This window comes from Rattus norvegicus, chromosome Y, assembly GCF_036323735.1.
Source record: "Rattus norvegicus strain BN/NHsdMcwi chromosome Y, GRCr8, whole genome shotgun sequence".
Classification (NCBI taxonomy): domain Eukaryota; kingdom Metazoa; phylum Chordata; class Mammalia; order Rodentia; family Muridae; genus Rattus; species Rattus norvegicus.
In genome coordinates this window covers 5,376,108-5,390,742 of record NC_086040.1, presented here as the reverse complement: position 1 = coordinate 5,390,742, position 14,635 = coordinate 5,376,108, and the positions used below count along the sequence as shown (strand labels likewise).

Genomic DNA, 14,635 nt, shown 5'->3' with positions numbered 1-14,635 from the left:
ATACAACCATGTATAATGGCATCTGATGCCCACTTCTGTTCTGTCTCACAGTTACAGAATACTCATACAAATCAAATAAAATAAATCTTGAAAATAAATACATAAAAGTTTACTTATCAAAGTTTAAGTTACTGTGCTTCTGTAGCTAACCACCTTTTTGTATTCCTCTGAGGACAGAAAATGCATGTTCTGTCTATTAAAATCCATGATGAGAGCTCACACAATACTTGCCGTATGCAATGACATTTATTCAAAACACCTCTTCTGCATTTCTGAGAAAGTAAATAGATTCTTATCACACTCCTATCCTTTCTTCATGTCCTGCCTCTGAGAGGCACATAAGAAAATTATTTGTACATGAGGACATTACACTTGCATTTTCCTGTGGTGTGAGAAAATTGAGGTTAACACAGAGGGGTCAGGACAGTCAACAAAGAAGTGGGCATAGTAGCTATCTTTTGTCCAAAAGCTGTTGGTGCAATGGGTCAGCATTCCTGGGAGTTTACCCAATGCACAGGTCATCTTCTGGAGCTCATTAGTCAATTTCTCAAACTTCTTAATCTGTTGTACTTGCTCACTGATGGTGGAAGGTTGGGATGATATCTTCTCAGCAGACCCTGTAGATAAACCCAAGGGAACATGCAAAGTAATGGCCCAGACACAGAAGAGAAAATGCTAGTCCCCCAGTGAAGCATGATGAAAGGGGAAATCTACAGACACTTGGAAGCACTGAAAGTGGAGGATAGCTCTCTTCAAGCTGGACCTATTTGTTATTTTCTTACTCCCAACCATGATCGCTAGACATAAACCTCACTCCCTTCTGCAGTCCCCCTGGCCCTTAACAACAAAATCAGACCAAGAGATTAAGAAATGGTGGATATTTTCAGTTCATATCTGATGGGATGTAGGTAAATCCTGGAGTCCATAGTGTTTAGGACCACCAAGCCTTAATCATGTTTGTTCAAGAGAAAGAGTCAGAGACCTTGATGCATGTCCAGGTGAGTAGTAATTTCTCCATTCTTATCATAAAATTCCAATGGCATGTCCAGGAATCTTCTGAAGATAAAATTCAATACTCTATCCTGAGAGTCAAAGCTTTTACCCCTGGAGCTCTTATTGGTATTCTTCCTCATTTAGAATGAAATTAGGGAACTGATTATAGACCAGCTTCATGCTTGACAATTCCTGGCTGTGCCAAAAATTCATCAGATATTCCTGAAACTGTGTCTCTTCTTTAGGAATCAAGAGGCTTCAGGTCATAAGTCCTACTCCTGGAAGGCCTTAGCCAGGAACACCTCCTCTAGGAAGCCCCTCAGAATCAGCCCACTACTCTCACTTGCCCTTTTCCACCAGATAATTTATGTTTTCACTTGTATAACAAGAAAGTATCTTAATTTCTTCTTCCTCTCTCTTTTGTCTCTCCATGCTCCCTGTTTTCTTTGTAAATAGCTTGATCATCCTGAAAAACATTTGTGTGGGTAAACCAATAAGTACTAAATAAATGCCACAAGGGCAGTTTCTGTTCCATAACAGTTGTAACATTACAGAGAATACCATGGAAATTCCAGCATACATTAGTGTATCCAGAAGAGAGTCCACTTTAACAGCACATAACGACCCCTTAACTAGATCTTATCCAAATAAACAAGCCAAGTTGCCCTTTCAAAGATCTTTGCCTGAGACACAAGGGAAGACTTTATATCACTATCCCTTCTAACCCAGAGATATCACTGATCTATTGTAATTTTTACCACCTTCATGCATGAAGAGTGAAGACTCAATTTTCAAACACAACTCACAAATGGTCCTCCCCACCTTAGGTAACACACTCAAAATGACAAAGAAGAAAATAAACTGAGAACATTGTTCAGAATGCTTGTCAGTGATGCGATGATTCGACACAGTTAATCCATCTCAGGGGACATAATCTGTAGCTAAATGACCAATTTTCCAAATTCTTCATCTATTTCTCCTGCTAAGTAATGATGGAGGGTTGGGATGATGTCTTCTCAGTAGGCCAGGTACAAAGAAAAATACAATTAAGCAAAGACTTGGGGAAGATCCACAGACTGCAGTGGGTAGGGCAGTAAAAAACACAGAAAACATATAAATTCCGATTAAAACTTCCCTCAGAGCCTGGAAAATTACTTACTTTAGCCATGAGGCTTGTTGTGATGTGATCAGTGGTACACAGTTCTGGCTGCAGGTTCATTGATTAACACAGGTGTAATATGACTATTCAAAGGAAACAGAGAAAGCAAGATGGGTCAATCTTGGAATGAGCAATTAAGAAGTCAATTGAAGTATAGAGAGGTATCATGAAAGAGACAGACAGAGAGAAAGACAGAAAGACAGACAGAACGGCAAGATAATACACACACACACACACACACACACACACACACACACACACACACAAAACATAGCAGCAGTAATAGGGAAAACAATGTTGTAGATCATTGGTAAGGAGCTTCTGCCAGGGTAGAAAAGTCAAATTCTTCATTTGGGTGCCACATGTGACAACTTCTATACTCCTGACAGGCAGTCACTACTACATTTATGTACAACATCCATTAGGAAAATGCAGAGAGGGAAGGGTAACGTAAGGGAAGAGTCTTGGTATTATTACACAATGCATGTTTATTAAAGTCCCATGTTAACTTTCTCCTGATGTTGGCTGTCCCTGTAAAGAGAATCAAGCCCATGGTCAGCCTGGCATGCATTTCTTTGATCTCTGAAAATTTTCCTTCCATACATGATCCTTGGCCCCTTGGCTTGTCGGGTCTTGTTGAATATTCTATGTCTTCTCAGTTGTTAAAGTTCTAGTATAGTAGATTTGGACATCAATTCTATTTTTAATTGTGGTTCTCCAGTAGCCAGAAAGTTCAGATCTCACTGGTGTTTATGAGAGAATCAAGCATAAACTGGCATGACCTATTAGTAAAGACTGTTTTGGGAAAGCTGAAAAATAGGAAAGAGAGGCAGACAGAAGGAGAAAGAGAGATGAGACAGAGTGACAGAGAAAGACACATACAGAGAGAGAGAGAGAGAGAGAGAGAGAGAGAGAGAGAGAGAGAAAATATGCCTTGTGTATATGAAGCCAGAAAATAATTTGTGTATCTAGAAGACAAGGTATAAATGTCTGCCTGTAAATCTTAGTAACTAAGAGAGAAGCCTGGAGCCAGTTGTGCTATTGAGACTTCATAAAGATTGGCCTCTACCAATGTGAAACACTACACTTCCATGAGCAAATCCTTAGCCTGGATAATGCAGTTATTTTGGTCCTTAAAAACTAACACTGACTTGTCCCCTCTGTCTGCCTCTCATTACTCTGATCTCCCATGTCACCGGAGGCTGAATGGTCTTCCACATACCCTGAAAAGTAGCTCACAAGGAACAGTACCTATCTTTAAAGGTGCTTCATCTGAGCCTACCCTTGGCTTGTGGATGGTACTCAGGAAGTTAACTGATAGGTTACACTTTGCCTCACTGGGTGTCAAAGTTCAGACATGAGACTCCCACTTCATGGTTGTCAACACTTCCATGTTTCCATTGGGAGGGCAGTGTCACAATGGCCTGATACTGTCTTGTCACACCTCTCATATGCTTCATGTGACCAAGTTGATAGCCTCCTTCCGCTTATTCAAAGATCAACAGGATGCAACTTTGCTTCAGAGCTTTCATGTCTGGCCACAAAAGCCAAGAGAAAAATGTCACAGTTAACACTGATAATGTAACCATGCCAGGGCATTTCCTCCAAGTTTTACTTTCAAGTGTATTATTTTATTTCAGATTATGCTACTTTTTCTAGAAGGTCATGTTGTGCGAGAATATTTGGATGGTGCCCCATCCACAGTTTATAGATGTCAAACATGGACTCCTTTCAGTGACAAGGTTTCTGTAAACTTGCATACATACTGACCATTTAAGCACACAAACACACACACACACACACACACACACACACACACACACTCACACACACATGCACACACATGATGTAGGAATAACAGAGATGTCCTTATTGAAGAAAAGTTAGGTCAGTTAATCTAGAATATAAGATATGAATGGTTGAAGAATATCTATGACCCTATGAAGGAGGATGGGAAACAATTGTGAGTGTTGCTTTCCCGACAACTTGGCCAAATGAACAATGTAGTATGAGACAATAGATCTGCATGATCAAAGCCAAAGGCCAAGAAAATACATTCAATCAAATGCAAACACAGCTCATCTCTCTGACCTCTAATGGAAGTGTTGAGGTGGTTCCCACACCTCTCCTGCATAGTATTTCAGTGCACTCCCATGCTAGCACACTGAAGGATATTCAAGAATATTCCTGACAGGTGGTCTTTTGACCTAGCTTCATATAGAGATAAAGCAATAGTGTGACCTTTCCCAGAGCTCTGTTGAGCAAGGGGTGCTGATTTCCTCAGGATCCCTTAGCAATGCTTCAGAAATCCAAGGAGACAGCATCCTAAGGCCTATTCACAGCTGCACAGGTGTAATTTGGCTTCACAACAGCATGGCCTGATGTTACAGAAGCCAAGATGAAAACTACAAACTCTGTCAGCCTACATTTCCTGGACAGATACCCAGAATCACTGATAGGTCTCTCTAGACACACAAATTCATTAGACATGCCTTGTAGGGGTATAACATGGTTGTTTAATTCCCCCAATTACTGTTCAGGATATGTATGGAAGTCAGGAAGGAGCCTGTCCCTGTTCTAGTTCACTAACTGAGAGTTCTTCAATGTAGTAGAAAACTGCCTGCCAAAGGACACTGTTAAAAGGTCTATACCAATCCTACATCTGATAGACGGCCATTATGCAATACATACCAGGAACCCAAGAAGTTAGACTTAAGAGAGACAAACAACCCTATGAAAATTATGGTCCAGAACTAAACAAAGATTTCTCAACTTAGGAACATCAAAAATCTGTGAAGCATCTAAAGATATGTTCATCATACTTAGTCACCAAGGAGATGTTAAAGAAAACAACCCTGAGATTCCACCTCACACAAGTCAGAATGACTCAAATTAAAAGCTCAGGTGACAGCAGATTCTGATTAGGATGTGGAAAAAGAGGTACACTCCGCATTGTTGGTTGGATTACAAACTGGTACAACCATTCTGGAAATCAGTCTGCAGGTTCCTCAGAAAATTGGACATTGCACAAACTGAGGACTCAGCTATACCCCTCCTGAGCATATACAGAAAAGATGCTGCAAAATTCAACAAAGACTCATGCTCAACTATGTACATAGCAGCCTTATTTATAATATGCATAAGCTGGGAAGAAACCAGATGACATTTATGGGGAATGGATACAGAAAATGGGGTACATCTACACAATTGGATACTACTCAGCTATCAAAAACAATGATTTCAAGAAATGCATAGACAAATGGATGGAACAAGAAAATATTATCTTGAGTGAGGCAACTCAATCATAGAAAAAGACACATGGTATGCAATCATCAACAGTGAACATTGGCCCAAAAGCTCAAATTACACAAGATGCATATATGTATGTATGTATAGCAGCCGACAAAACTAGATAAGATTGATGATGCTAGGAAGAGCATGTTGAGAGGGACCAGCTGTAGATCTATTCTGACAGTCACAGCTAGACCATGTCAAATACAGAGGTGAATACTAGCAGCAAACCACTGAACTGAAAACAGACCTCTTGTTGGTGGAATTGGAGAATTGATTACAAGAGCTTAAGGGGTTTTCAACCCCATAAGAAAAACAGTACCAACAAACCAGAGCTTTCGTGTACTAAGGCAATACTCAAAGATATACATGGACAGACATATGTCTCCAACTGCGTGTGTGCCAGAGAACAGCCTTGTTGGGCACCAGTGGAAGGAGAAGCCCTTGGTGCTGCATTGGTTGGACTCTCAGTGCGTGGAATGTCAGGAGCCAGGAAGGGGTGTTATCAAAGAAGGGGAGGGGGATCAGATAAGGCACTTATGGAAAAGAAACTGGGAAAGGAAATAATATTTGAAATGTAAATATAGAAATATCCAATTAAAAAAAGCAAAAAAAATTCCAAAAAATTAAAGAAAAAGAAGAGAAAAGAAAAGAAATCTGCCAGATAACAACACTTGTGACATAACAGAAGCTAGGGATCTCGAGGTTACAAGAGAGTTTTCAGGGAGGGCATAATGATGATGTCACTTTTGAAATCAGCACTGCACTATCTGCCTTCCAGTGTTCCAGGGCCAGATTTGAGGATTTTGGTGCTTGACCATGACTCTTTCTTAAGGACAAACATAAGATGCAGGAGGATGGGTAGGGAAAAAAATGGCTTGAGGACCAGTGAAACCTCAACTTCAGTAAGTTAATAAGAACAGGAGGGAGCCTATTTGGCATTGTCATTTGTGGATTCTATATTCTTGACTTAGTTGCACAGAATCCATGTTAAAATTCCACTTTACGTCATAACTTTAGGAGCCAAGACATCTCTCTCTCTCTATCTCTATCTCTATCTCTATCTTTCTCTCTCTCTCTCTCTCTCTCTCTCTCTCTATATATATATATATATATATATATATATATATATATATATATATATATATACACAAAGCTAGAGCATGTCAAATACAGAAGTGAATGCTAGTGGCGAATAAGTGAACTGAAAATGGATCTTTTGTTGGTAGATTTTGAGAAAGGATTACAGGAGGTGAAGGGGCTTTCAAACGCATAAGAACAACAATGCCAATGAACCAGTGCTTTCTTGTACTAAACCAATATTCAAAGGTGGTACATGGAAAGAATTACGGCTTGAACTGTTTATGCGGCAGAGTATGTCCTTCTTGAACATCAATGGAAGAAGAAACCATTTGTTCTCCCTGGGTTTGACTCCCAGTTCAATGGAATGTAAAGGGGCAGTAAGGGGAGTAATAGAACAAGGGGACAAGACTGGTTAGGGATCTTATGGGCAGGAAATTGAGAAAGGAAATAACATTTGAAATATAAATATAGAAATATCCAATTAAAAAAAGAAATAAAATTTGCTAAAAAATAAAAAAATGAAAGAAATTATAGACAAGAACATGACCAGCTACTCATACCTATTGACTGAAAATCTAAAAAGTCACTGAGAAGAAGAGATAGTCAGAGTAATACTAGAGAAAAGACTGAGATGATGAAGACTCAACTAGAAGCACTTCTCTCTCCTAGATATCAGTGTCAAACAGAAACTGCACTATAGATATCCAAAACATGGTAGAGTTTACTGTGAGCAGGGACACAATAATTGTCCTTCCCTCCATCCTTAGGTCAGTGTCAGACACAAGCTGCGCTAAATGAATCCAAATCATGGAGGAGGTTGCTCTGAGCTGAGGACATAATACTTGTCTTTCCTTTCTTACTTAGGACCTTTTTCTTCTGTGAAAAAAGAATGAGAGCCATGAGCTCTCAGGTAAACAACTATTCCCTTCCTAAAACTTGGCTTTAGGGATAAAGAAATTAATGATATATAAACTCTGATATCCAGGAACCATAACATGCAGGGAAGTTCAGATGATTCTCAGATGTTCCCAGCTCCTTATTCCCATATGTGGAAGGCTCAGGATAAGGCTATCTCTTCAGCCAACCCACTCAATTCCTACCCATGACTCAATGAGCTTTCCCATAGACTACACATTTCTTCCTTTTGTATTATGAAGACAGAAGGCCAGCTTCCCTCTCCTCATCTCTGAACAATTCATGCTCTTTGTCCCCCCCCCCCAATGGCTGTTTACTCTGAATTAGAGACGAATTACTTAACCCTAGAGGTACTGAAGGAATGTCTGAGATTAAATTGCTGTCACAACAACACATGTGACATCATAGAAGAAGCCAGGGCTCTGCAGGACACAGGAGATTTTTTTCAGGGTCGGCCAAATGATGGTATCATTGAGAATTTCCATGGACTACCTGCTGAACTGCTTTACTAACATTGACTATATTCAAGGGTGCACTTTACAGGAGTGTCTCCTCTTACACAGTGGAAAACTTTACATGCTATATCTCTCTAAAGCTATAGAATTCTCTTCGCTTCATTATTGGTTACATGCTCTGAATGAAGAAAGATAGACAGGGGCTTGGCATGGGTAGATAATATTTAGAACCCTGGAGTGGACGAGATTCTTCTGAATAATAATTTTATTCACAGGTCCATTCCTATGGCCTATAGTTCAATTTTCTCATATATCTCTGTTTCCAAAACACTAGAATTTTCCCTATAATTCTTTAATAGAATGAATATTATATTATATTTTCTTATTTTACATTCCATGATAGGAGACTATATAATATTCCTGAATGTGTACTAAAAAATTCTGTTTTCCAATTCCATTTTCTGCAATGATTTTGGGAACAAAGGGGCCCCAACTATAGAGTAAGCAAAGCAGTGTAAATATTGTGTACGTACTTCAAATGATACACTCCCAAATCCTTATTTATCCAAAAATTACCAGACATCAAGAAAGGAAAGGACCATATGGACTATAGAATTCGGTTCTCTAGTACCATTTGATATCAGTTCTACAATATCTACCTTCCTCTGTTTCATTGCCATACTTGAGGGTTTTGAATATTTTACCATGATTCATTCTTAAGGCCAAGCATAAGATATAGGAGGCTGGACATGGAGAGGAATGATTTGAGGAGCAGTGAAGCCTCAATTTCAGTAGTTTCAAAAGAACAGGTTGGAGTCTATTTGGTGTTGCCATTTGTGGATTCTACAGTCTTGACCTAGATACGCAGAAACCATGTTAATATTCCAGCTAAACTCATAGCTGTAGGAGCCAACAAAAGTACATATATATATATATATCAGCCACCAAAACTAGACAAGATTGATGAAGGTAAGAAATGCATTGTGCCAGGAATCAGATATAGATATTTCCTGAGAGACACAGCTAGATTATGCCAAATACAGAAGTGAATGCGAGTGGCAAACCAGCGAACTGAAAATGGACTTCTTGTTTGTAGATGTTCAGAAAAGATTACAAGAGCTGAAGGGGCTTTGAAACCATAAGAACAACAATGCCAATGAACCAGAGCTTTCTGAAACTAGACCAATATTCAAGGAATGTACATGGACAGAGCTATGGCTCCAACTGCATATGTGGAAAAGGATGGACTTGGTGGGAACCAAAGGAAGGAGAAGAACTTGGTCCTCCCTTGCTTTGACACCAAGTTCAAGGTAATGTCAAGGGGTAGTAAAGAGGATTATAAAAAAGGGGAGGGGGGACAGTTAGGGATCTTATGGGCAGGAAACTGGGAAAGGAAATAACATATAAATGTAAATATAGAAACATCCAGTTAAGAAAAGAAATAAAATTTGATAAAAAATGAAAGATATAAAAGAAAAGAAACTGCCAACTAGTCATACCTATTGACTTGGAAATCTAAAATTATAGTCAGAGTAATACTAGTGGAAAGATTGAAATGATGAAGTCTAACCTAGAGCACTTCACTCTCCCAGATAGAAGTGTCAGACAGAAACTGCAATATAGGTATCAAAAACATTGAAGAGTTTACTGTGAGCTGAGGACACAATATTTATCCATCCCATCTTCCTTAGTAACTATCTGTTTTTAACAAAAAGTATAAAGTCCATGACCTGTCAGAGATACAACTGTGCCCTTCACAACACTTGACTTTTGGAATGAAGAAATGAATGCTATAAACTCTCTGATTTCCACGAAGCAAAAGAACAGGGAAGTCCTGATGCTTCTGAGAGGCTCCCAGCTCCTGATTCCCATATGTGGAAGGCACAGATAAAGACTATCTCTTCAGTGATATCCCTCAACACCTAACAAGAAAGCTTTCCCAAGGACCACATATTTCTTCTTTGTTTTTTTATACCAAGACAGAAGGCCAGCTCCCTTCTCCCCATTTCATATCTCTTCATCCTCTTTGTTCTCACTCCTAAATTGGCTTTGAATTAGAAGCCAATTAGTAAACACTAGAGGTACTGGAGGAAAATCTGAGGGGGCATTGCAGTCATGACAACAGAAGGAGATAGGGATCACCAGGTTATAAGAAAGATTTCAGGGAGGTCCTAATGATAATATCACTGAGAACTACCGTGGTCTACATGCTGAACACCTTTCTTTACCTTGACTAGAGAGATTCGAGGGGGCCCTTACCAGGTATGTCTCCTGTAACACAGTGGAAACCTGTACGTACTACATCACTCTAAAGTATAGACTTCTTTCTGCTTCACTAGTGGTAACATGCTCTGAATGGAGAAAGTTAGACAGGGGCTTGGCATGGGTAGAAACGATTTAGGAACATGGAGTGTAGGCGATACTTCTAGATAATATTTTTATTCCCAGGTTCATTCCTGTGACATACAGTTCAATTTTCTGGGCTTTCTCTCTTTCACAAGGGCCAGAATTTTCTCTACAGACCTTTATTTGAATGAATATTGTATTTCAATTTCTTATTGTAAATTCCTTGATAAGGGACTTTGTAAATGATCCTCAATGTGTAATCAAAAATTTTGTTTTCCAATTAAATTTTCTCCAATGTCTTTAGTCACAGATGTGGCCCAGATATAGAGTGAGTATAACAGTGTAAATACTGTGTACCTACTTCAAATGATGAATTCCCAAATCCTCATTATATTGAAAAATTACCAGACATCAGGAAAGCAAAGGACAACATCGACTATTGAATTCGGTTCTCTAGTCACATTTGATATCAGTACTACCCTATCTAGTTTCCAGTGTTCACATGGCCAGACTCGAATGTTTAGGATGTTTTACCATTATTTTTTATAGGCCAAACTTAATCTAACAGATGATGGGCGGGGAGAAGAATGGCTTGAGGACCAGTTAAATGTCTACTTCAATAGGTTCATAAAAACAGGAGAGAGTCTATTTGCATTGTCATGTGTGAATTCTACATTCGTAATGTAGTTGGGGAGAATTCCCATTTCACTTAACAACATAAGTGTAGGAGCCACCCAAATTATATATATATACATCAGTCACCAAAACTAGATAAGATTGATAAAGCTAAGAAGTGCATTTTTCCAGGAACTGGATATAGATATTTACTGAGAAACACAGATACAACATGTCAAATACAAAAGTAAATGCTAGTAGCAAACCAGTGAACTGAAAATGGAACTCTTTTAGGTACATATTGAAAAAGGATTAGAAAAGATGAAGTTGCTTTCAACCCCAAAAGAACAACAATTACAATGAATCACAGCCTTCGCATACCAGACCAATATACAAAGAACGTACATGGACTGCCCTATGGCAGAGGATGAGCTTTTTGGGCAACAATGGAAATGATGCCCTTGGTCCTCCCTAGTTTTTCTCCCAGTTCAAGGGAATGTCAATGGACAGAAAGACTGGTTAGAGAAGTAAGAAAAGGGAACAGGTAGGGATCTTAAGGGAAGAAATTGGGAAAGGAAATAATATTTAAATGTAAATATAAAAACATCGGTTATAAAAAGCAATAAAATTTGCTAAAATTATGAATAACATAAAAGAAAAGAAAGATGCCAAGTAATCAAACATATTGACTTGGAAATCTGTAGTGGTAGTCGGAGTAATACTAGTGGAAAGACTGAGATGATGAAGTCTCAACTAGAAGCACTTCTCTCTCCAAAATATTAGTGTCAGACACAAACTGCACTATAGGTATCCAAAGCATGGAGGAGTTTACTCTGAGCTTAGGATACAATAGATGTTTTTCCCTTCTTCCTTAGGACCTCTTTTTCTTGACAAAAAGAGTAACGGTCATGAGCTCTCAGGAAAACAAATATGCCCTTCACAACACTTGGCTTTTGGAATAAAGAAATGAATGATATAAACCCATTGTCTTCCAGGAACCATAAGAACAGGAAAGTCCAGATGCTTTTGAGAGGCTCCAAGCTTCTGATCCCATTTAGGGAAGGCTCAGATCAAGGCTATCTTTTCAGGGATACCACTCAACACCTACTAAAGACTCACTGAGCTTTCCCAAAAACCACATATTTATTCCTTGCTTTTTATACCAAGATAGAAGGCCAGCTTCCTTCTCTCCATTTCCAATCTCTTCATCCTCTTTGTTATCACTCCCCAATTTGCTCTGAATTAGAGACCAACTAGTATACCCTAGAGGTACTGAAGGATTTCTGAGAGGCAGTTGCAGTCTTGACAACAGTTGTGACATCACAGAAGAAGCTAGGGCTCTCCAGGATACAAGAGAGTTTTCAGGGAGGGCCTAATGGTGATGCCAGTGAGAAATGCCATGGCCTCCCTGCTGAACAGCTTTCCTTACATTGACCAGATTCGAGGGTGCCCATTCCAGGTCTGTCTCCTGTGACACAGTGGAAACCTTTATGTACTCCATCTCTCTAAAGCTAGAGACTTCTCTCTGCTTCACTAGTGGTTACATATTCTGAATGGAGAAAGTTAGTCAGGGTCTTGACATGGGTAGAAAATATTTATGACCATAGAGTGTAGGAAGTTCTTCAAGATAATATTTTTATTCCCAGCTTCATTGCTTTGATATACAGTTCAATTTTCTAGATTTTCTATGTTTCCCAAAGTATTTTCCCTATAAACCTTTAATTGAATGAAAATTGTATTTCAATTGCTTATTGTAATTTGCTTCTTAAGGGGGTGTGTAAATATTCCTCAGGGTGTACTCAAATATTCTGTTTTCCAATACCATTTTCTCCAATGATTTTGTTCAAAAAGGGGGCCCAGATATAGTGTGAGTATAACAGTGTAAATACAGTATTCCAACGTCAAATGAGAAACTACCAAATCCTTATTTTATCGAAAACTTAACAGACATCAGGAAATCAAAGGACAAGATGGACTATTGAATTTGGTTCTCTAGTCCCATTTGACATCAATCCACTCTATCAAGGTTCCAGTGTTTACATGCCCAGAAGTGAGGGTAGGATGATTTAAAATGATTCTTTCTTAAGCTCAAACGTAAGATACTGGATGAGGGGAAGGGAGAAAAATGTCTTGAGGACTAGTTAAACATGTACTTCAATGGGTTCATTAAAACAAGAGAAAGTGTATTTGAAATTGTCATTTGCGAATTCTACATTCTTGACATAGTTGGGCAGAATGCATGTTAACTTTCTACTTAAACGTCTAGGTGTAGGAGCCACCAAAAGTTTATATGTATACATCAGCCAACAATGCTAGATAAAATTGATGAAGGAGAGAAGTGCATTCTGCCAGGAACCAGATATAAATATTTACTGAGAGACACAGATACAGCATGTCAAATACAGAAGTGAATGCTGGTAGTGAACCAGTGAACTGAAAATTTACCTCTAGTTGTTAAATTTTGAAAAAGGATTAGAAGAGCTGAGGGTGCTTTCAACCCCATAAGAACAACAATTCCAGTGAACCAGAGCTTTTGCTTACTAGACCAATATACAAAGAAAGTATGTGGTCTGACCTACCACTCCAAATGCATATGTTGCTGAGGATGGCCTTTTTGGGCAACAATGGAAATGATGCCCTCGGTCCTCCCTAGTTTGTCTCCCAATTCAAGGGAATGTCATGCAGCAGAAAGGCTGGTTAGAGAAGAAGGAAATGGAACTGGTAGGGAACTTATGATCAGGAAACTGTATTTTAAATGTATATATAGAAACATCTAGTTAAAAAGGAATTAATTTTGCTAAAATATAAAAAATGAATGATATAAAAGAAAAAAAGCTGCAAAGTCATCACAATTATTAATCATAGTAATACTAGTGGAAAGACTGAGATGATGAAGTCTCAACTAAATGCACGTCTCTCTCCCAAATAGCAGTGTCAGACACAAGCTGCACTATAGATGTCCAAACACGGTGGAGATTACCTTGAGTTAGGGATTTAATACTTGTTTTACCCTTCTTCCTTACGACCTTTTCTTCTTGACGAAAAGAGTATAGGTCATGAGCTCTCAGAAAAACAACTGTGCCCTTAACAACACTTGGATTTTGGAATAAAGAAATGAATGATATAATCCCACTGATTTCCAGAAACTATAAGAACAGTGAAGTCCAGATGTTTCTGATAGGCTCCTATCTTCTGATACCCATATGTGAAAGGGTCAGAATAAGGCTATCTCTTCAGTGATACCACTCAACACCTACCAAAGACTCACTGAGATTTCCCAAAAACCATATATTTCTTCCTTGTTTTTTATACCAAGACAGAAGGCCAGTTTCCTTCTCTCCATTTCCAATCTCTTCATCCTCTTTGTTATCACTCCCCAATTTGCTCTGAATTCGAGGTACTGAAGGATTTCTGAGAGACAGTTTCAGTCATAACAACAGTTGTGACATCACAGAAGAAGCTAGGACTCTCCAGGTTACAAGAGACTTTTCAGAGAGGGCCTAATGGTGATAAAAGTGAGAAATGCCATGGCTTACCTGCTGAACAGCTTCCCTTACATTGACTAGATTCGAGGGTGTCCTTTCCAGATCCATCTCCTTTAACACAGTGGAAACCTTTACGTACTCCATCTATCTGAAGCTAGAGACTTCTTTCTGCTTCACTAGTGGTTACATGTTCTGAATGCAGAAAGTTAGTCAGGGGCTTGTCATTTTGGTCACAAAGGGGGCCCAGCTATAGAGTGAGTATAACAGTGTAAATACTGTATACCTACTTCAAA

The 14,635-nt window shown here is 38.9% G+C and overlaps 1 long non-coding RNA gene across 2 annotated transcripts in view; it reads right to left on the bottom strand.

Annotated features, from left to right (window-relative positions):
- Nucleotides 1–227: 227 nt before the first annotated feature.
- Nucleotides 228–14,635, bottom strand: part of LOC120099596 (uncharacterized) — a 29,675-nt gene continuing 15,267 nt past the window's right edge. Inside the window, exons 1-3 of one of the 2 annotated variants that reach the window (XR_010061927.1) lie at nucleotides 12,021–12,112; nucleotides 2,153–2,235; nucleotides 228–617 (exon numbers count right to left, since the gene is read on the bottom strand). This is a non-coding gene — a long non-coding RNA (uncharacterized LOC120099596). Of the gene's footprint in view, nucleotides 618–2,152; nucleotides 2,236–12,020; nucleotides 12,113–14,635 lie in introns of those variants that run through there. The other variant, XR_005498730.2, reaches the window with a different exon arrangement.